Below are 24,132 nucleotides of genomic sequence, written 5' to 3'. Positions count from 1 at the left end.
GTATTATTTTTAATTGTATTTATTTATTATTTTATTTATTTGTTTGTTCCATTTATTCTTATATTTATTTATGCATTCATTTATTTGTTTATTTATTTATTCCAATGTGTTTTTATTTCCAGATTTATTTATTTTAATCTTTATTTATTTTTAATTTTCTTTCTTTAGTTTTATATCTATTCTTACATTTTGATGTGCATGATAATTAGGTTGGTTGGTCTTGCTGACCAAATATAAATATTAATTAACAAATAAATAAAAGCAGAAAATAAATTAAGGGAAATAATACAAAAATTAGTTTGGTAAAGAATAAATCATATTTATTTTATCAAGTCGTTTATTCCTTTATTTATTTTCCTATTATCAAATTTATCTTTTTATTTGTTTACATGTTTATTTATTAATTTTTAATTTCTGCGGGTTTGGTCCTCCTATAATGTAATTAATATCAGACACACACATATATTACATTTAAATTAGAAACAAATATATATATATATATATGTGTACAATTTAATGGTATAATTTAACATTTTTAATTAGTTAACTTGTTAACTTTTTATATATACATATATACATTTTTAAAGCAATTTAAATAATGAATATTAAATAATGCAAATTTAATAAACAGTACGTGCTCTAAGGCTGCATTTATTCAGTTAAGAAACAGTAATATTATGGAATATTATAGCATTGTAAAATAACTCTTTTATGTATATCACTGATGCTTTAGTATTAACTGTCTTATTTCATTTTGTTACTGTAAGTATTTAAATGCTTATGCTGAGACACCAATGAATACATTCTGATTTCAGAACAGCATCATGAAGAAAACAGTGTTCTTCCCAGGGAAAGTCAAAGTGTCTTTCAGGAAAGGCCCGTCGGGCCATTTACGCCGGGACCCATCAGAAGAGGCAAAAAGAATTAAAGACAACCCTTCACTGCAGGACAAGTCAACACCTCAAAGAGAAGATCTGGTCAAGTTGAACGCCCGTTCTCTTGTGTTACATAGAGGAGGGGATGTCTCTGACAAGCAAGAGGTGTTGGGAGAATGCATTCTTCAGTTCGGCAAGTACAAGGGCAAGTCTTTCAAGTTGTTATTAGAGAATGATGTCAGCTATGCTTTGTACCTGTCCGAGAAGGTTGAGGAAGAAGAACAGGCTGGGCAGTTCAACCCAGAGGGTCCATGCAAGGATAGCCTCATTTCCTTTCTTGAGTATTCAAGAAGCTTCAAGGAAATTGAAGATCTTAAACAGTATCTGTCTCAAAGGCCAGACGCAGTGCCTTTTTTGACAGAGGATGACAATACTGTTGGATTTGGATCCAGAGCACAAGACACTTGGAGGAAGATTTGGGATACCAGGGCAGACGGAAATGCTTTCTTTATAATGAGGCAGAAGTGTGTGCCAGGCAGCAAAATGTACAATTTGCAGCAGTATCTTTTAAAACAGCAGCAAAAACAGATGACCAAAAACACTCCTCCGATGCCCTCACCATCAGCTTCCGCTGCAAGATGAAGGGGGTGGATTGGAATCCACTGCTGCTTCAATGTATATGTAATGATTGATTATAATTAAGGTATTAATCAATATTTTTCCTTCTAAATATCAAATGAATTGAATGACTTCTCTGGAGATTTTACTTTATTTATATAAGTTACCAGTGTGATTACTGAAATGTTCTTTTCATGTATTCTTTAATGTCTGTATTTGATATCTGAATGCAGTGCTTGCTTATTTAACACAGCTTCCAGAAATGAAATAGGGACTTGTTTTGTGTTTGAGAAAGGTCTTCAATGTGTTTAAACATATAGTGGTCATTGAAGCCAATCGTTTAAGGGGCCATTTCTTTGTTAAAGCCTTTCTTTCCAGTTAGACTAAAGTTTAGCTATCCTTGAGAGAAAGAAGGTTACCCTTAATAACAAACTATCATTTAGATGGAAGTGAATCAATCAAAACTAACTTTAGCTGGAAAAAACATTTTTCAAGAGCCACTATAAAACCAAACCAATCTCTGTTACCTTAAATTATATCTTTATCTCTGTAAAGCTGCTTTGAAACAATCTACATTGTTAAAAGCGCTATATAAATGAGGATGACTTGACTTGACTTGACTTGTATTGTGTTTGAGAAAGGTCTTCAATGTGTTAAAACATATAGGGGTCATTGAACCCAATCGTTTAAGGGGCCATTTCTTTGTTAAAGCCTTTCTTTCCAGTTAGACTAAAGTTTAGCTATCCTTGAGAGAAAGAACGCATTATCTTGATGTTTTGAGAGGACTCTCCTGTTTATAGTGAGAGCCTGGCCAAATCCAACCTTGGAAAAGCTGTGTGTCGGTGTGTGTGTTAGTCTTCTTGGTTACAGGTTAAGGAACCACTGGCATTATTGGAGATTGACTGAGTTGTTGTTCTGGACATGCTGGCGCCCAGCAACCCAAATCTGCGACCTGGAAGGTCATGACGTGCCTAACTTCAGCTGCATAATCGATGGAGATATGCTTCAGTCTATCTGTATATGTGTGGAAAATTACTGTGTTTATCTATTTCATAGCCAATGAGAATCATTCATCCTGTAAGCAATGACGTCGCTTAGACCTTGGAAATCGTATAACTGCTGTGATCTTTGTAACTGTAAGCGGGGCGGCCTACGAACTCCTGTGCGAGTATTGAAGCTGACTTCTGCTGATGAAACTGCAAACTATCTTCAGTAAATATTTTCTTTAATTTTTTATAATTCTGACTCTGGGTCTTCATTCTTCATATCTGGTTCTGGGTCTTTAACTGTATACCCCTTACAGTTTGGTGGAGGATGCGGCGGGCAATCATTCCGTGGTGACATCTCTGGCAAATCAACACACAAGGTAGTAAGCTTTTATTAATTGTTAGGGCTGTCTGACTGGAAGAGATTTTGAAGGAGAGCGGGAGAGCCTTCACTCCGATGAGGCGAGTGAAGGAGTAAGTAGCCTTCACTCCGATGAGGCGAGTGAAGGAGTAAGTTGTAGGCCTACTGCTGAGAGGATAAGAAGTCGCTGAGAGCGTCGTTAAGGGTAATGGCAGCAGACAGCGCAAGCGAAGCGTGCTCTGTGTGGGCCCCGCTGGGCATTAATGGTGTAGCACCACCCCAGCAGAGTACGTCCCTGGACGGGAGGTCCAGTATCACCGTAAACCTGCTCAATCTCTTCCATCTCAGATAGGGGATCCCCGAATTTAGTGAATCAGGCAGTTAGGGATACTAACAAAAATAGGGTTGTTTGCCAGGGATGCATCAGGAACGATCCCGAGAGAGAAAAAAAAAAGAAAAAAAAGTTGTGACCCAAATTGGCATGGACCAGTATATGTAACTGTGATTTTGGAGTATACTCTGCAGTTTCATCACGGAGAAGCCAAGCTGTGTTGTTCAAAGATCGCCGCCTCCATTTCTGCAATGACTTCAGGTGAGTTTGAACTGTTATTAAGATATGGCAGACAAACTGAGTAACTTGATCAGTAACCTGAACAGTCCTGAAACTAATAGTGAGACAGAAAAGAGCGAACGCTGTAAGCAGCTGTGCTCTGAAGCCCTCACTTCAGAGAAATTTGCAGAAATTATTAAGTAAATGGTTGTCTTGATAAGTTTTGCTTCTGTTTGGAAATTTAAACAACAACTTGACTGGCTACAAACAAACAAAGAAACTGAAAAATTAAAATGTTTAGCCTTGTATTGCTTACGATGATTACAAAAAGCAAGTATATTAAATTATGGGTCGAAGATCATTTCCTTGGACAAGTGTGACTAAAGTTAAACAGACACTTTGTGAAAACAACTTAGAATATTTTGCAGCTTATGACAATTAATGTTCTGCCAATAATAATGATGAAGATTATGATTGGGCTATTATGATTAAATCAGCCACTGGTGGACTGTAAAAGAATACAGAGAACTGCTTATCAGCTCGGTTTGCATTCCTGTTTGGGACACACTGCTTCAAGGGTGTGCAGTAAGTTGGAGCCGAGAGTGTTTTAATGGTGGTCATCAGGACCATTTAATACGTAACTGTAAATGCCCACCGAGAAGGTGTTTAAAATGTGATAAAATGACAACACATTTTTGGTAATAATATTGGTTTGAAAGTAGATCAGTGTTTAAATGACGACAGTGACATTTTTCGTCTGAGAAATAAGAGATAAAAAGGTCAAAAGATTGAAGTCTTAAAGTGAATCCTTTTGAAGAAAATATCTATAATAGTAATTTCTATAATAGTAATTTCTATAAGTGAATTGATGAATACAGGTTCATGTAAAATTAATGACTCCAACAGATGTGAGTTGCAAAATATATCAAAGTAACTAAAAGGATGATTGTGTTGTAATTAAACATTTTAAAAAGGTTTTAGATGATATAGAGAGACTAATCTCACAGATGATTTACAATAACTGCAAAAGTATCACAAGCAGAGAGTGCTTGCCTCGTCAAACTTATAGTGTGAATCCTAATTGGAGATTGATAAACTCCAAGAGAAAACTAAAGTCAAATATTAAACTATGGTTGAGAACTTGACAATTAAAATTGAGATTGAGAAATGTGAAACGTTATTGAGAACTAGAATAATTATTTTTATGTAAGAACAAATAAGCAGAAGTAGTAGGCTACTGAATTAACAGTTGCTAAATGTAAAATGTGTTGAAAGGCATCTGATTAAACAAACAGCTTGAAAAGTTGACCATGAAAGAGCTAGAAGCTGATGTTTTGCTTTCAAAAGATAAGTCTGCTATTGGCTGTAATGAAACAGTTCGCTTATCTAAATCTGATGTGTGCTGTGGCTGAAACAGCCAGTGCGACAGATACTCAATCTGAATGGAAATTTGTAATGTCTAGATTCCCTGACGTGGGCAAAAGACAACTGTAAAACTATGTTTATTTGAAAACACATGTAATTTCTGGCAAAGATGCCTTAAGCTGGGATAGAGTTAAAAGATGGTAGATAAAAAGTTTGATGTTAGAAGTATATGAGAGAGCAGTGTACCAGTCTTGAATGCCTCAGAGTCTCTCTCTCATTCAATGTCATCTAAAAGCTGTTATCTGAGCCTGTGTCATAAGTGATAATAAGCTATTTATAGTAAAGCACAGTGTTTCAGTTGAAAACCATAGACACAGAGATGTTAAAAGAAATCATTACCATTCAGAGGGCAATTTGTATTTAAATGTTAAAAATGTTAAAAGTAAAACTGAATGACTTTAAAGAAGTCTTTAAAATAATACAGACCTTAAACGATAGAGGTGACATTTTGATTAGCGTATTTTAGGACCAGTAACAACTTTGTCTCATTTAGTCTCCACAATTCAGGACCGATGGCTCCGGCTACAGATGAAGTACACTGAATGTACGGCTGTGATCTAAATTCACTGAGTATAGTCTAAGTAGCTAGGTTGCTGCTTTTAAGATAGTTAATGGATTTAAGTGATTAAATACTGTTGTTATTAACCTGTCTCCCTGTGAACACTATTAGGCAATCGGAATGGCTCTGGTGACTCTTGAACGTGCCTTTCCTAAGCTCCAGAAAACAGCTGAGTTCTGTTGAAGAAAACTGATTGTATTGGGAAAGAGCGGTCACCAGTGTGTACGTGTGTACGAGTGGCTACTCAATGACGGGATGATCTTCCTGGCCAGGGGACAGCCTAACGCAGGGGGTCACGAACATTGGGCACCTCCGGATGGAGGTGTTATTTGTGAGAAAGGTATGAGAGTTGAGCGCTGATTACTGGAGGCCACCGGGGTCAGCAGAGCATTGAGAGGTGAGATGCGCTGTGAGGTTAAAATTAATGTTACGGCAGTCTGACCCAGAAATGTGAGTTCCTCTATACCACTCACCAGAAACCGCATTGATTGTATGGCTTGTATTTCATTGTGACAAGTGTCTGCAACTATGCCAGGGGACGACACCCTGAAGAGAAGAAAATTAAAGATAAATAGCTAACGGGAGTGGGCTTTCAGGAGCCAGCTGATTCCATGAGGTGATTGCCATTATTTGCTGCGGAGACAGTAACAAAACTTAATTATATGAGGGACATGATGTTGGTTGCCATATGGGCAAGTAAAATGTATAGAAGAGTTAATGTTGAGCTAATATGTCTATAACATAGTTTTAACTCCTGAAGGTCGTTAGGCATGGTGGTGGCTAAAGATGAAGACAGGCTTTTGTAGGTTTGAGAAGAGTCTGGATAACAAAGGTGAATGGTAAAAGGTTAATGTAATAAATTTAATATTACATTTTGTCTAAATTACAGTCTTAGGAGGCTGTTGAAAAGATTATTTGTTTATGGCGCTTTTCCATTACCAGTACCAGCTCGACTCGGCTCGACTCGCCTCGGCTCGCCTCGACTCGGCTCGCTTTTCGCTCCGTTTTCCATTGCAGATAGTACCGCCACAAATAGTACCCGGTAGTCATAGCGACGCCGCAGGAAACTGCCGTGACGTAATCTTATACGCGACACACATCCGCTACCCACACACACAGGACAATGGGGGAAATCGAGTATATGCTGTTTTTGATCCTCGGGATGTGGCTGTTTCTCACAGCAAGAAGACAAACGTTGTTTCATGAGAGGCTGAGGGCAGAAAAACGAAACACTGCTGAAAAAACAGGAGAGTTTGGGAATTACTACAGAGTTCAGACTACGAGACGAATCCGGTTGTTCAAAGCCGACGCAAGAGGGTAAGTTATGCTAACATAGCTAACGTTTGCATATGTGTAAATACTATACTATATGCAAAGTATTTAATCAACTTTATAGCTACCAGTATTACGTACTAAAATGTGCATGGTTTATGTGTTTCAGATCTGTTTAGCTTTGCAAAGTCGCCGCGGCAAACCGTCTGTTTGGGCTTTCAACCGAGCTACCGAGTGGTGGGATGTTATTGTTCCTGGTTTCACAAACGCGCAGTGGGTTCAGAACTTCAGAATGTCGGAAGAAACATTCATATATTTGTACAACAAACTGCGTCCAGTGATGGAGAGACAAGGTCCTTCAAGGTGTTGTAGATGGAAAAGGACTGTTCTGGAACGTGTTTGCAGGACTGCCTGGCAGATTGCATGATGCTCGTGTTTTAAGACTGTCCACATTGTGGGAGTTGGCCAGCCGTGGCAACCACTTTCCAGCTTACACCAGGAATATTGGTGGGGTGAATGTTGCCTACTACATCCTGGGAGATTCTGCCTATCCCCTGCAGAACTGGCTCCTAAAGCCATTCACTGACACTGGACGGCTGACAGTAGAACAGCAGATCTACAACAAGAAAATATGTCGAGCACGGGTAGTGGTTGAAAACGCTTTTGGTAGACTGAAGGGAAGGTGGCGTTGGCTCATGAAAAGAAATGACTGTGATGTTACAATCGTGAAATCTATGATTCTTACTTGCTGTGCTTTGCATAACCTTTGTGAGAGTCATGGAGAGGACTATGACGATGACTGGGATGCACCTGCAGTAGCAGAGCCTGTGGTGCCAGTGGCACAGGGTGTTGAGGAGGAGGGCAGAGATGTACGGGAGGGTCTGATGCGTTATTTTAATTGCTAAATAAATACATTATCATTAAATATGTTGTCTCTGCTGTTTTTTATTAAAGGTTATCACAGTATAAAATCTGAAAATACTTGTTTAAACCCTTGTAAAAAGGCAAACCATCAAAAAAAGACACTGTTTGTAATAAGTTTCAAAAAGGTTTTATTTAAACACGCATACAAATAGAAAAATATATAATATTAATATAAATTCACACATCCAACTATATACATATGTTACATGTAGTGCAAACATTAAATTAAAATAAACAAAGGGGTTTCAGTCCAGGGGCGGTGGAACAGCATCCCGCCGGTTCAGTGCCTGGACAAGCTGGCTCAGGGTTCCCAGAAAGGCCTGGTTGAAGGACGACATTGCAGCCATCTCCTCTCTCCTTAAAGCCGCTTCTAGTTCTCGGGCATGTGCTGCATCATCGAGTGCCATCTGTAAATGGCGCTCCCGCTGTGCCCGGTTCAATTCCAGCTGCTCGACATCCGATGTCTGCATCTCCCTCAGGACAGTCAGATGCTCCTGTTCCCTCTTTCGTTTCCTCCGTCCTGGCCAAAAAAATAATTACAATGAATGAGTTATAAAGAAAAACGGACAAGTCACGTTTCATTCAAAGGTTGTATGTGTGGTGTAAATTGTTCACATGTATTATCATTACAGCTTCTACATAAAAAAAGACAAGCCCACAACTTACTATTACTTATATAGTATATAACGACTTAACATCTGAGTAAATGTATTTAATGTATTTATTAAACATCTATTTTAGTAAATGTCAACTTTAAAATACCATGTGTACAGTATAGGTGTACGTCTGGAAAGTTATAAAAATACTGAACAGGTTTATTAATGAATCCTGCATTCCCATAACTGGGAATGCTTCCTGTTGTTATGCAAGTACGTTTACGTTATATTAATGAGTTATTGATACGATTAATGATATATTAAAAAGTGTGTATAGATTCACAGACAACAGGCTAGAAGAGTTTACTTTTTCTCCAATTATACTAACCGGTTGCCGGTGTCGACGCTGCTGCGGGTCTCGGTGTCGACGCTGCTGATCTTGTTGGTGTCGATGGTGCCGCTGTTTCCGGTGCCGAGGTGGCATCAGTGGGAGTCACTGAACCATTCTCGCTCGTCGAAAAGGAATCTAGATAGAAAGATCATACAAAAGTCAACACAATACGAAAATAGCAATGGCAGATAGTTAGCGGTAGCAGCAATTGTTATCTGCGACACAAGTTTACAGTCTTCGATGTTATAAGTGAGCTTCAGCTTTTCAAAAGCCAGCCTACAGAAAACAAAACTCTCAAGCAGAGTGCGCCTACATGATTAATGTAATGTAAATTTTAAACACTTACCATCCTCCAACAGCGACTCCAACAAACTGGTGGCCGAGTCAAGTCCACCCTCCCTCCCGTTGCTCGCCGGTCTATGGCCGTAGATAGCGTCCATCTGTTCGTACCACTTCCAGCTTTTTCGGTTTGAACCACTGCGGCCGTTGTGGTCCTTTACAGCTCTGTAGTCACTTTTCAGTTTTTTTAACTTTTCCCTACATTGCTGGAAAGTCCTGTTGTAGCCATGTGTGGACAGCAGTTCGGAGATTTCTTGATAAACTTTTTCGTTCCTCGTTGCCCCATCAAGCTCTCGCTGGATCCTTTCTTCGGCAACCAAACATAGGAAAGTCTGCACCTCCTCGTTTGACCACGGCGTATTCTTCCGAGTTGCCATAATAGTAAGTTTAGTATATCTGGGCAAACTATTTAAAAATGGCGGGGTTATTCTCTGGTTATTCTGGATACTCCGTCTGCGGCGTGCAATGATGACGCAGTGAATAGTGACGATTCTCTCGGACCAATCAGCAGTCGGCATTGTATTACGTCACATTTTAGTATCGCCTTAGCTCGCTTAGAACCTCGCCGGAGGTGGTACGAAAAAAAGTACCCGAAAGCAGGTACAGGTACAACTTTTACACAGTGGAAAACCAAACAAAGGCGAGTCGAGTCGAGCCGAGCCGAGCCAAGGCGAGCTGGTACTGTGTAGTGGAAAAGCGCCATTAGAGAGAGAGAGACTGTCTGAGTGGAGGCAGGGATGGTAACTGTGTCTGTCTTTCTGTTATCGGCCTGCTAGAGCAAGCTGAAGCAAAATAGTGATAATGAACCAAAATCCAGCTGACTTTTCTAAGATCAAAGCAGCTGGTAAAAGCTACAGTAAAATGTGAAGTTTAAAATCTTACTTAAAATTTAAATCTTTTTAGAGATGATATAATGAAAAGCGAACATTAAAAATGAACAGTTAAAATATGTGTCTAATATGTGTGTGTGTGATGGTGACTGCACTCTATGTCTTGTATGTGTTAGTTTGGGGTACTATTATTTCCTGATTTTGAGGATATTGTGTCATTAACCTCTTGTTTTTTAATATGGTGCCTGGTAGGTCAGGTCAATAAGTTCATGCCATTTTTTTAAGTGCCAGGTCCAAACAAAGAGAGTTTCAGTTCATCTCCACCTGCCAGCTGCTAATGTATTGCGAAAATTCTTGCTGACCGCACAACACGGCTTCCAGCCTACATCCAACAGGCTTGCGTTGGTGGTATAGTGGTGAGCATAGCTGCCTTCCAAGCAGTTCATCCGGTTTCGATTCCCGGCCAACGCATCACATTTGTAAATGAAAGACCTTGATTACGAGCATTCTTGCTATGGGTTCGATTCCTGGGGCAGTCCATTCTTGCTGTATGCGTTCGATTCCCGGCCAACGCATTGCATTTTTCTCAAGCTGTCTTTAAAACAGTCGTCCGAGGCCCCTTGCCAACTTCTCCTGTAACTTGTTTCCTGGAGCAAAACATTTGTTAAGGTCTTTTGGCAGCAGTAAAAGACTGGATTTCCCCGTCGGGGAATCGAACCCCAGTCTTCCGCGTGACAGGCTGAGATACTTTCCACTATACTAACGAGGAGTTGCAGAGACAGGTAGTTGTATCCGATCAGCGCGGCTTCCAGGAACGGCGTCATGCGTCATTTTAGCTCAACGCTTCACAGAAGCCAGTGAATCCAAAAAATAATCTAATACCGTTTAAATATGAAGTGTCTGCATAAAACGTGTTACATTATTAAATTAGAGACCTTGTTTTTTAATATGGTGCCTGGTAGGTCAGGTCAATAAGTTCATGCAATTTTTTTAAGTGCCAGGTCCAAACAAAGAGAGTTTCAGTTCATCTGCACCTGCCAGCTGCTAAAGTATTGCGAAAATTATTGCTGACCGCAGAACAGGGCTTCCAGTCTACATCCAACAGTCTTGCGTTGGTGGTATAGTGGTGAGCATAGCTGCCTTCCAAGCAGTTGACCCGGGTTCGATTCCCGGCCATCGCATCACATTTGTAAATTAAAGACCTTGATTACGAGCATTCTTGCTATGGGTTCGATTCCTGGGTCTGTCCATTCTTGCTGTATGCGTTCGATTCCCGGCCAACGCATTGCATTTTTCTCAAGCTGTCTTTAAAACAGTCGTCCGAGGCCCCTTGCCAACTTCTCCTGCAACTTGTTTGCTGGAGCAAAACATTTGTTAAGGTCTTTTGGCAGCAGTACAGGACTGGATCTCCCCGTCGGGGAATCGAACCCCAGTCTCCGCGTGACAGGCGGAGGTACTTTCCACTATACTAACAAAGAGTTGCAGAGACAGGTAGTTGTATCCGATCAGCGCGGCTTCCAGGAACAGCGTCATGCGTCATTTTAGCTCAACGCTTCACAGAAGCCAGTGAATCCAAAAAATAATCTAATACCGTTTAAATATGAAGTGTCTGTATAAAACGTGTTACATTATTAAATTAGAGACCCTTTTTTTTAATATGGTGCCTGGTAGGTCAGGTCAATAAGTTCATGCAATTTTTTTAAGTGCCAGGTCCAAACAAAGAGAGTTTCAGTTCATCTGCACCTGCCAGCTGCTAATGTATTGCGAAAATTCTTGCTGACCGCGCAAGAGGGCTTCCAGCCTACATCCGACAGTCTTGCGTTGGTGGTATTGTGGTGAGCATAGCTGCCTTCCAAGCAGGTGACAGGGTTCGATTCCCGGCCAACGCATAACATTTGTAAATTAAAGACCTTGATTACGAGCATTCTTGCTATGGGTTCGATTCCTGGGTCTGTCCATTCTTGCTGTATGGGTTCGATTCCCGGCCAACGCATTGCATTTTTCTCAAGCTGTCTTTAAAACAGTCGTGCGGGCCCCTTGCCAACTTCCCTGTAACTTGTTTGCTGGAGCAAAACTTTTGTTAAGGTCTTTTGGCAGCAGTAAAGGACTGGATCTCCCCGTCGGGGAATCGAACCCCAGTCTCCGCGTGACAGGCGGAGATACTTTCCACTATACTAACAAGGAGTTGCAGAGACAGGTAGTTGAATCCGATCAGCGCGGCTTGCAGGAACGGCGTCATGCGTCATTTTAGCTCAACGCTTCACAGAAGCCAGTGAATGCAAAAAATAATCTAATACCGTTTAAATATGAAGTGTCTGTATAAAACGTGTTACATTATTAAATTAGAGACCTTGTTTTTTAATATGGTGCCTGGTAGGTCAGGTCAATAAGTTCATGCATTTTTTTTAAGTGCCAGGTCCAAACAAAGAGAGTTTCAGTTCATCTGCACCTGCCAACTGCTAAGATTCTTGCTCACCGCACAAACCGGCTTCCAGTCTACATACAACAGGCTTGCGTTGGTGGTATAGTGGTGAGCATAGCTGCCTTCCAAGCAGTTGACCCGGGTTCGATTCCCGGCCAATGCATTGTATTTTTCTCAAGCTGTCTTTAAAACAGTTGTCCGTGGCCCCTTGCGAACTTCTCCTGTAACTTGTTTGCTGGAGCAAAACTTTTGTTAAGGTCTTTTGGCAGCAGTAAAGGACTGGATCTCCCCGTCGGGGAATTGAACCCCAGTCTCCGCGTGACAAGCGGAGATACTTTCCACTTTCCACAAGGAGTTGCAGAGACAGGTTGTTGTATCCGATCAGCGCAGCTTCCAGGAACGGCGTCATTTTAGCTCAACGCTTCACAGAAGCCAGTGAATGCAAAAAATAATCTAATACCGTTTAAATATGAAGTGTCTGTATAAAATGTGTTACATTATTAAATTAGAGACCTTGTTTTTTAATATGGTGCCTGGTAGGTCAGGTCAATAAGTTCATGCAATTTTTTTAAGTGCCAGGTCCAAACAAAGAGAGTTTCAGTCCATCTGCACCTGCCAGCTGCTAATGTATTGCGAAAATTCTTGCTGACCGCAGAACAGGGCTTCCAGTCTACATCCAACAGTCTTCAATAGTGGTGAGCATAGCTGCCTTCCACGCGGGGGCCAGTCGCATGTAGGTGTAGAGCGTTGCTAGCCAATAAGAACGCAGGAAATCCCAGGGAGGGCCAGTCGCATGTAGGTGTAGAGCGTTGCTAGCCAATAAGAACGCAGGAAATTCCAGGGAGGCGGGCCTGAAAAAATACACGAAATTACAGGTTCGAGTCTCGTCTCGACCACAACTACCATAAAGTGTATCTAGATTAAAAAATTATTAGAAACTTATGTTAAGTACGATTTACATATAATAAACTAACTTTGTGCACAAAAATAGAATAAAACGTGTAAGATTTGTTGTTGTGTAGAATGTACAAAATGTGCAACTACCTTAATAAACATTTACATTATAATAGGGTTTAGTTTTCTTTAATATAGAAAATATTTGAATGTGAATAATTGTAAAGAACATTTTGATAATGTTTTAGACCTTTACATTTTACATTGAGATATTTACATTATATTTGTTTAACTATGTACAGAAATCCAATATATATATGAAATATAACCAGTAAACACCAAATAGTAAGTTTCTCGTTTTATTTATAGTACAGAAATATACATATTATTATGTAAAACTGAAAAAGGTAATGTATTAAATACTTATAGATTAAACAACAATAACATTAATAATAATAATAATAAAATATAAAGCTGTGGAGAACATAGGAAAAAAACAAGATTTTTTTAAATCAAATAATTATGTAGTGTTTAATGACAACAGTTATTAACATTTAGTGTTTACACATCTGAGCAAGATAAAATAATGCAAGTCAATAAAATTTACTTTAAAAACACTAAAGTACAATGCAAACAAGGACACAATTGTTTGATTTTATTGAACAATGGAAATAAATGTAACAATTTAAAATGATAGATTATAGATTAAACAACAGCAATAATAATATCTAAAGTTGAGGAGAACAGGAAAAAACAAGAAAAAAAGTATTTTAAACTAAACAATTATGTACAGAGTATAATAGTACCAGTGCTTAACATTTAGTGTTTTTCAAATCTGAGCAAGATAAAATAATGCAAGTCAATAAATGAACTTAAAAAAACACTAAAATACAATAAAATACAATACTTTTGGTATTTTAATGAACAAATGGAAATAAATTAAATATTTAAAAAAATAATATATATATATATATATATATATATATATATATACATTAAAAGTGCAATAATATGTATATACATATATGCATAAGATTGTGCAAGGAATGTCTTTGAGCTATAAACAGTATTTGAGGTCTGGGCATGTCATTTGTCAGTGAAGTCATTTTTTCTTTTCCTCAATCCACCTCTGCTTCTCAGCCTCATAGAATGGAGACTGCTGAAAGTCTTTCCATGAAATTTCATTCCCTTAGCCTGATAAAGGGAAAACACTTTAGCAGGACAGTAAATGTATTTGCCTGCCACTCCAGGGAAACCAGTGTGAATATGAGGACTGTTGGGTCCTTGTTTCAGTGGCAGGTGGCAGAATCTGCACAGACGACCAGTAGGATGCTCCATTACTGACTTTCTCTTGCTTCTCTCCTCAATCACCCTCCTATTTTCTGCCCCTCTCTGCTTCGAGGACTCCAGTTCTCGCTGAAAAAAAGGAGTCTCTGCAAAGTCTTAAAAGGGCATTCTGGGGTTGGTCAGGCCCTCTGCGGAATATGTGTCAAAAACTTTCTTGGAGCAGTAGAAGTATTTAACATCACCACCTTGATAAAAGAAAAAAAAAATTATTAAACAAAGTATTTGTTTTGTGTGCATAGATTAGGCAAACAGATTACACACATTGGTGCCTGTATGAATAATATAATTACCTGCATCTAAAAGAAACTCCTCAGATGTTTGTTCCTTCACTGTCACAGCACTCGGAGTAGAAAAACATTGAAAATGAGAGTCTGTGGGGTGGCCTCTGGTTCAGGAGCAAGAGGGGTCTCAGCAGAAGAGGAATCCTCTAAGCATTTCTGAAATTCAGCAAAATTAGTGTTATATGCGAGCGAGAATTATTAAGTATTTGTTTTTTAATAAAAAGTTTGTTATCAAAGAACTTTAAAGGCTTACCTGAGATGGAAATGAGAACTCAGTGCCAGATGAAGACTCTTCTTGCATCCCTAGGTCTGTCTTCCTGCTTTTGTGTTTGTCAAAGTCAAGAGGCACAGGTCGACAGCCTGGCTCCACATATTGTAGGCCAAACCTCTCTCTTGTGTCCCAGCTGGAGATGTGGAAGGCTGGATATTTGGGTTACCCAGTCACTCTTATAGATGCCCTGTTTAACTCCATCATCAAAACAGGGTCAAACACTCCAGGTAAGACAAGCCCAGGCTGCTTCAGGTCCACCAGCCGCTGATAATTCCAGCGTGCGACACCAGTCATACCCTGCGCCCGGAACAGCTCAGGAGAGACGCGATTACCCGTTACTCACTGAGCCTGGTGGAAATGAAACCCCTCTTGCTGTGAAGTGCCTCTGACAGGGATCCCGATGGGAACAGCAGCTCCTTCACCCTTGACATGATTCAGTTGTACCGAAATTTTAGCATCGAGGGTTTAAAAAGGAAGATGTTGTTGGGATCCTTTGCAAGATGGAAATGGTGAAGTACTTCTTCCACTCTTTGGACCAGCTCTCTAGGATGTGGCACTTTTGTCCTGCAGTGCGCTCTGATGTGCTGCTTTGTGGGATTAGCAGGCTCAATTCCACAGAACTTGTATGCGTTCCTCAGTTTCTCCAGGTCACTCTGATCTACTACGGCAGAAGAGAGGAACTGGCAGAACGAGCTATACAGAGGATGGTGCTCCGAAACACATTCCCTGGTGAATCGCCGCATACAGTGAAACAAGTCTAGTTTAACCACCATGTCCTCATTGTACTTCTGGCAAGCGGCATTTACATTCTTGAGGTTTTCTGATGTAACCTCTGCCACAGTAGCTTCAGTGGTCCTCCAAGCTTCCCACTGCTGGTGCTCATACGGTCCTGGGTCCATCACTCTGAAAGCAGCACAGCAGTCCCTAAGTACATAAAAGGGAAATACATTTTAATTTTAATGTATTCATTACCTTTGCTTACACATCTTGATGTGATGTGTGATGAGATGTGATTATTCTTACCTGTCCACCCACTGGTACTTGGCCTTGGGTATGCTAGCAGCACTGTAGCGATTGGCCATCCCAGAGTACATTGAACTCAAGGATTGCTCACTCTCAGACTGCAGCATCACCCAGGACAGGATCATCCAGTTCTCGTTCATCACAGCGTAGGATGACATTGTGCCAGATGAGAGGGTCACTTTTCTAGCAACTTTGCGTGTGTGATCTGATCTGAACACCTGTCCAAAAGTCCCTTGAAGGAGCTGAGTGAGAGCTGCCTCTTGCCGGTGATATTCCTGAAGCAGGCACTCCACCAGATAATGTGCAGACACAGACACCCCATGCCACCCATCAGTATCTTCGTAACCCCCAAACGAAGCAGGTGTGTCATCCTTCCTCAATGCTCCTGTGATGGTTTTCTGGCCATACAGCCCTGCTTCAGCATCCCTGACGTTCTGCACAATGAGAAGGTATGCAAGGTGGGCTCTTTCAAACTTAAGGTGAAGCACCTCAGACAGCTGGTTGGCCTTGTCATTAGGGGATTTTCCAGAGCGCCTCAGTTCATCCATCACAGTTTTACAGATTGCATTCTTATGAGTGAGGAAGGTTGGCAAGATGTTTCTGAATTGCTGTGGTAGCATGTCCACCCACTGAGGTTTATCAGCGAACCAGTATTTTTTACATGCCTTACAGCACAGACGTGAAGCAAGGATGTAATATTGCCCACTAGTGCCAAGGATCACTCGGGGTCTTCCCACACCTGAGGACACAACATGAGGATTTGGACAGCTGTAGAGTCAGGGCAGGATGTAGTTGTTTCTAAGCCTTTCATTTATACTGTGCTCAGGTTTCCAAATGAAAAAGGGATGGAGCTGGAAGTACTTTGGTGACGGAAGGCCCATGTTTGTCTCTATAAGCTCAGGCTGAGGTGGATAGCGCCACAAGGAGACCATATTCATTAGGTGTCTTACTGGATGTGATCCTGGCCAGAGCCCCATGGACTCCATCTCTGTTTTCATCCAAATTCTTTGATGAAGAGAGCAGTTCCAGTGGCTAATATCTTGCAAGTAGCTAGTAACAGGTGCTTCCGTCTGTGCAGACGTCATTGATGCAGGAGCTGTAGGTGCTGATTGTGCTGCAGGAGGTGGTACAGAGCCATCAGTCTGTGAAGAAGGTCTACACACAGGAGCTGGTGGATTGGGAGAACTAGAGACTGCATGTGATGGTGGTGAAGGCTGTGGCAGAACTGCACGGAACACAAAGCAAAGGAAATAAATGCATATATATATATATATATATATATATATATATATATATATATATATATGCGTGTATAACACATTTAATGCTCGTGTGTTTAACTGTCTTTACTTTTTTTGTTCAAGTAGCTGGGAACAGGGGTTTCAGTCAGTGCAGACGGCATTGGTGCAGGTGTAGGTGCTGATTGTGCTGCTTGAGGTGGTATAAAGCCTTCACCCTGTGTAGAAGGCCTACACACAGGAGCTGATGTTGATGGAGGCTGCGGCAGAGCTGCAAGGAAAAGCACAGGGAGGAAATTAAAAACATATTAAAACACTGAATGTACATGATATGTATTTGATTGTCTTGACTACATTAAATGACTAATCATTATTTATTATTTTATTCTATGTATTTTGTTATTTATTCTAGTAATGCACATTCTGATAATGTTCAAATGTCTGTAAGTAAACAGTCCACTTTTTCACAACAAATAAAAACAGTTTAAATAGCATGCATACAATTCATGAAGTGCACTCACCCTCACCACTGGTATATTCAAACCTTAACAGTAGTTAGAACAAAATAACATGTTTTTTAGAACAGGCAAGAACAGTGCCAAAACAACAAATAAGATAATTAAAAAACAGAAATGTAAGATAAGTCTGTATGTAACCGAATAAGCCTCCAAAACTGATGTGTAAAGTAACCTGTTGTAGATAAGACTGTGGATCCTGTGGCTGCAGATGATCTTGAAAATTAAGCATTATAATTTGAATGGTTTCTCTCCAGTATGTACAATTTTATACCAATTTTATAAGAATTTGACATGGGTATATATAACACACATGACACGATACTTGATTTACTTACTCAGCTGTGTGAGATATTTTGTTGGAGAAATACTAAGCATCATCCTCTCCAGTTCTTCATCCTCCTCCATTACTATAAAATATGACAAATGCATCAGTAGCTAGGCAGGCTTTAAGAATCAATATAAGCAAACTTGCATGAATTTTATTAACTCACCAGGCTGATCAGAGTCAGTAATGGAAGGAACAGGTGGTCTTGCAGCGGAAGCTGATGGTGAGGGCATCGGAGGAGTGTTTTTGGTCATCTGTTTTTGCTGCTGTTTTAAAAGATACTGCTGCAAATTGTACATTTTGCTGCCTGGCACACACTTCTGCCTCATTATAAAGAAAGCATATCCGTCTGCCCTGGTATCCCAAATCTTCCTCCAAGTGTCTTGTGCTCTGGATCCAAATCCAACAGTATTGTCATCCTCTGTCAAAAAAGGCACTGCGTCTGGCCTTTGAGACAGATACTGTTTAAGATCTTCAATTTCCTTGAAGCTTCTTGAATACTCAAGAAAGGAAATGAGGCTATCCTTGCATGGACCCTCTGGGTTGAACTGCCCAGCCTGTTCTTCTTCCTCAACCTTATCGGACAGGTACAAAGCATAGCTGCCATCATTCTCTAATAACCACTTGAAAGACTTGCCCTTGTACTTGCCGAACTGAAGAATGCATTCTCCCAACACCTCTTGCTTGTCAGAGACATCCCCTCCTCTATGTAACACAACAGAACGGGCGTTCAACTTGACCAGATCTTCTCTTTGAGGTGTTGACTTGTCCTGCAGTGAAGGGTTGTCTTTAATTCTTTTTGCCTCTTCTGATGGGTCCCGGCGTAAATGGCCTGATGGGCCTTTCCTGAAAGACACTTTGACTTTCCCTGGGAAGAACACTGTTTTCTTCATGATGCTGTTCTGAAATCAGAATGTATTCATTAGCGTCTCAGCATAAGCATTTAAATACTTACAGTAACAAAATGAAATAAGACAGTTAATACTAAAGCATCAGTGATATATATAAAAGAGTTATTTTACAATGCTATAATATTCTATAATATTACTGTTTCTTAACTGAATAAATGCAGCCTTAGAGCACGTACTGTTTATTTGCATTATTTAATATTCATTATTTAAATTGCTTTAAAAATGTATATATGTATATATAAAAAGTTAACAAGTTAACTAATTAAAAATGTTAAATTATACCATTAAATTGTACACATATATATATTTGTTTGTAATTTAAATGTAATATATGTGTGTGTCTGATAATTACATTATAGGAGGACCAAACCCGCAGAAATTAAATTAATAAATAAACATGTAAACAAATAAAAAGGTAAATTTGATAATAGGAAAATAAATAAAGGAATAAACGACTTGATAAAATAAATATGATTTATTCTTTATCAAACTAATTTTTGTATTATTTCCCTTAATTTATTTTCTGCTTTTATTTATTTGTTAATTAATATTTATATTTGGTAAGCAAGACCAACCAACCTAATTATCATGCACATCAAAAAAATATAAGAATAGATATAAAAATAAAGAAATAAAAATAAAAATAAATAAAGATTAAAATAAATAAATCTGGAAATAAATACATATTGGAATAAACAAATATACAAATAAATGAATGCATAAATAAATATAAGAATAAATGGAACAAACAAATATATAAAATAATAAATAAATACAATTAAAAATTATACAAATACATTAAAATATAAAAGCAAAAAATTATAAATTAGGGGAAAAATATACAAAAATACATTTGATTAAAATGAATCATATTTATTTTATCAAGTCGTTTATTCCTTTATTTATTTTCCTATTATCACATTTATTTATCTATCTATTTATTCATTTATTTATTCATTCATTTTTAATTGCAAGTTTGGTCCTCCATACTACTGCACATTACATCTTACTGCACTGTTAACATATATTTTAAGCATAGTGAGAGATTAGGATGAAACATTCACCTTTACAAACAAAGATACTCTTATAAAATAACAGCTGTATTCACAACGAGGAGTTTACTGTTTCTTATCGTCACAATCCATTCAACACGATAACAATACGATTACATGACAATATACATGCAATTTAAATTATAAAATATTTGAATAATAATGTATATGCGGTCACCTGAGGGAAAATCTGTCTGCAGGTAGTTTAGACAGCAACAAAACAAAACAAGTTTGCTGACAAGTCGGTAAACAAATATCTCTCCGTTCGTAAAACGGGTCTCCCCTCCTCCACTGCGAATGACTGACAGATGACACTATGCTATTTAAACTCCCCGCCACGGAAAAGCGGAACAGCGCCAGGAAGTCTACGTGTGGCCAAAGGTATATTGCATCCGTAGTGTTAAGCACTACCATAGAGAATGAATGGGAAAAGTTAAGGGAAGTTAAGCTTAACCATTTTCGACTCCCGCCGCGAAAGGTCCTCAGTTCAAAACTGGCCGGAAACAAGTGGAGGCATTTTAAATATAAATGCTGCAATTCGCTACAAACCCTTACTTTTGAGACAGTTGAAGGCCATCGTACCAAGGAGCTGTAGGCAGACTGTTCGCCTCACACGCGAAGGTTCGAAACTGGGCGGAAACTGTGGGTGGTTTTTGTAAAAATTTCATATGCGATTTTCTGTTGAGCAGGTCAGTACACTTGCAGCGATGTTTGTGGTTCAATCTCTTTAGAAAAGGACAAAAATAAAACAAATGACCATTGAGGTTTCCTGTACAGTAATAAAAAAATGTTTGGTCTGCCAACAAAATTAGCAGCTTTTGCCATGTTAAAAACACTGGGCAGTCTATAGTTTAATTTGCTTTTGAACAAGCGTGCCCTAGAAGAGGTGGGACTGACATATAAATCAAGTTTCCGTAGTGTAGTGGTTATCATGTTCGCTTTACACGCGAAAGGTCCTCAGTTCAAAACTGTCCGGAAACAAGTGGATGCATTTTAAATATAAATGCTGCAATTCGCTACAACACCTTTACTTTTGAGACAGGTGAAGGCCATCGTACCAAGGAGCTGTAGGCAGACTGCCATGCCGAATAACCTCTGTTCTGTTGTTTGTGGAATTTACAGACTGTCACACTGCTTGCAGAGCAGATTATGGGAAGGAGCCATCTTCTAAAAAGCACATGTCTCACATCAATAGGTTTCTGTAGTGTAGTGGTCATCACGTTCGCCTAACACGCAAAAGGTCCTCGGTTCGCAACCGAGCAGAAACAGTGGTTGGATTCTGACCGAAAATTTAAACTGTTTACCACGCTAGGTGGGTGCAGCGCTCATTTCCTTTATATGCTTTTTAACAAGCGTGCACCTAAAGATTTATGTCTGCAACATGAAGACTGTTTCCGTACAATAGGTTTCCGTAGTGTAGTGGATAACACGTTTGCTTTACAATTTTTCTGAAATGTCAGGACTTGAAATTCCAAGTGCCATAGAATCCCATACATTGCACTAAAGTGTTACTTTAAAGGTCATGTACTGCAGGTCAGTGTTACTTTAATGTTTGGTTAATTCTAGCATGAACTGAATTGCAGTGCTTTGTCAACATTACTGCATTTCTGGATAAACTTGCCAGAGGGTTAAAGACTCTAGCTTGAGCCCGCAGCCAAAGGTTAGGTTTGTCAGAAGTGGGATTCAAACCCACGCCTCCAATGGAGACTGCGACCTGAACGCCAGCTGCCGAAGGATAGTCCGTCAATTAGAGAGCGCCATTCTTGACATTGTAAAATTTTCAGCCAATCAGAGGGGGCCATTCTTGACTTTTTCCTTAACATTTTCGACATTTGACCAATCAGAGTACAAGGAAATGTTGATGGCACGTTTACGCTTAACACCGCTAGGAGGCAGAGCCGGCGGCAGAAACAAATCAATGGACGGGCATTTAATATTCTTGGGGGGGCCTAATTATGACAAACAAATAAATTGTGGGGGGGGGGTGCTTACATGCGCTTCATGCACGCAAGGTCTCGCGCTCTCTACCTCTCTGCCGTGCGCGCTGTTTGAACGTATATTCACGTAGACTTTCGAAAACCGGGACATATTCTTCGTAGCCTTTCGAAAACCGGGACATATTCACAAAGCCTTTTGAAAATTTTTTGAGCCTTTTGTATATCATAATTCTTATGAGCCTTTTGTATATCAGGGAGAGTTTATACATTTCCCGGGACAGGTTGTTAAAAAGAAGAACAATCCCGGAAAAACCGGGACGGGTGGTAACACTAGCTACAACAGTTTCACAGCGATTTCAATATCCTAACTATAATTAGCCTATTGCCCAATCATATTTCGGCTATCATGAGATATCATGTTACAGTTATAGCCTATAGGCTGTGAACTAACATGAACAAACAATGAACAGCTGTATTTTTATTAACTAACATTAACAAATACAGTAACAAATGTATCGCTCATGGTTAGTTCATGTTAGTCATTAACTAATGTTAACTATTGAACCTTGTCTGCATTGTTCCGTGAACACAGCATGCTATAAGCCAACTTCCTATAATAACAGCCAAATAGTCACAAATCTCAAGTTAAGTATTAAATCAACCATGCATAATCAACTACGACACACTCACACACATATTGCATATCAGTGTCAAATGCATAATTTACACCACGTCTGGTGCAACTTACGAAGAGTAATAAAACCAACTGTCCTACTCACGTTCTAAATACAGCTGAAGTCGACGTTTTTGGGATTGGAATCTCATGAGTTTCTCTTTCCATTCGTTTCTGAATAGGCAAAACCGAGCACGTCGCGTCGCTATAACTTTACCGAGATGCTGCGGTCAGAGCGGCTCAGCGGGAAACCCCTTTTTTGTAAACAATCAGTCAAACTTCCGGGAGTTTTTTTTTATAAGATTAGCCTATAAGTCAAACATTGCACTTAAATACACATCAATAAATATATAAATACTGCACGTAAATTATTATTATTATTATTAAAATAATTTATTAAATGCAAATTGGATGGAGGGGTGGCACAGGAGCTCTCTAGGCGGGCCCGGCCCCCTAAGGCCTGCCCATAGCGCCGGCCTTGCTAGGAGGAGGAGTCAGGAAGCTAGCCAAGTGTCAATCAAGTTGACAAACTGAGCCGAAGGTGTACGAAGTAATAACATATCCTGTGGGGCGTGTCAGAGGGCAAGAAGTTCAGACGTCGAGCATCACTGTCACGGAGGTCAGGTAGCATCATTTTAACGGAGGACTGCGAAACATATTTTCCGGTCACTTTAACGGTATTTTTGGACAATGTCATTTTATATTTGTATATAATTGTATATATATTATAATTGTAAATATCGTGTGTGCTTTTTTTTAAGAAATCATTTTTATTGATAGTAGTTTTGTTTGATATAACCTAACCGTTAGCCCCCCAACAAAAAAAATGTCTGGCAAAAAATCCCATAAAGCCATGTCAGATACTGACTGGATTGCAAGGCTAAAAAAGTTTGCCAGCACAGAAGTTTGGCCATCAAATGAGGGTAACAGGCCAGCTCCTCGACAGAAGAAGTGGCATGATGAGTATCAATGGGTGAGTGTGCTTTTGTCACCTTTGCATGATGTAATAATTCTAATCCTAATAATTTAATTCAATGTCATCATTATTTATAGATATGTATGTAGATAATGTTGCAGGTATTTGAGAATTATGTTTATTTATGTAAACAAAAAAATTTTTTTGCACTGGGAGATTCAGAGATTTGAGGCAGTGGGGGTGGGGATGTTGAGTGAATGGATATTTTGAAGGTGTGAAATGTTCCTCTCTTAATTCTAGCATGAACTGAATTGCAGTGCTTTGTCAACATTACTGCATTCCTGGATAAACTTGCCAGAGGGTTAAAGACTCTAGCTTCAGCCCGCAGCCAAAGGTTAGGTTTGTCAGAAGTGGGACTCCAACCCACGCCTACAGGGGAGACTGGGACTTGAACGCCAGCTGCCGAAGGATAGTCCGTCAAAATGGGGATAATGTTGAACAATGTTGAACGCCACAGCCAATCACGTCGACGCGCATACAACATTTGCAGCCAATTAGAGAGCGCCATTCTCGACATTATAACATTTGCAGCCAATCA

At 39.5% G+C, this 24,132-nt stretch overlaps 2 non-coding genes across 2 annotated transcripts; both read left to right on the top strand.

Moving 5' to 3' along the window:
- The first annotated feature begins 10,835 nt into the window (after positions 1 to 10,835).
- On the top strand, positions 10,836 to 10,907 carry trnag-ucc (transfer RNA glycine (anticodon UCC)). Its single transcript has one exon. It is a non-coding gene; the product is annotated as a tRNA-Gly (tRNA).
- Positions 10,908 to 12,239: 1,332 nt separating this feature from the next.
- Positions 12,240 to 12,311, top strand: trnag-ucc (transfer RNA glycine (anticodon UCC)). The gene has a single exon. It is a non-coding gene; the product is annotated as a tRNA-Gly (tRNA).
- The last annotated feature ends 11,821 nt before the right edge of the window (positions 12,312 to 24,132 follow it).

Source organism: Siphateles boraxobius, unplaced genomic scaffold (assembly GCF_051911475.1).
Source record: "Siphateles boraxobius isolate OS27281-9 unplaced genomic scaffold, OSU_SipBor_1 6, whole genome shotgun sequence".
NCBI lineage: Eukaryota > Metazoa > Chordata > Actinopteri > Cypriniformes > Leuciscidae > Siphateles > Siphateles boraxobius.
Note: the sequence above shows the minus strand (reverse complement) of the source record. Positions and strands in the feature narration are given on the sequence as shown.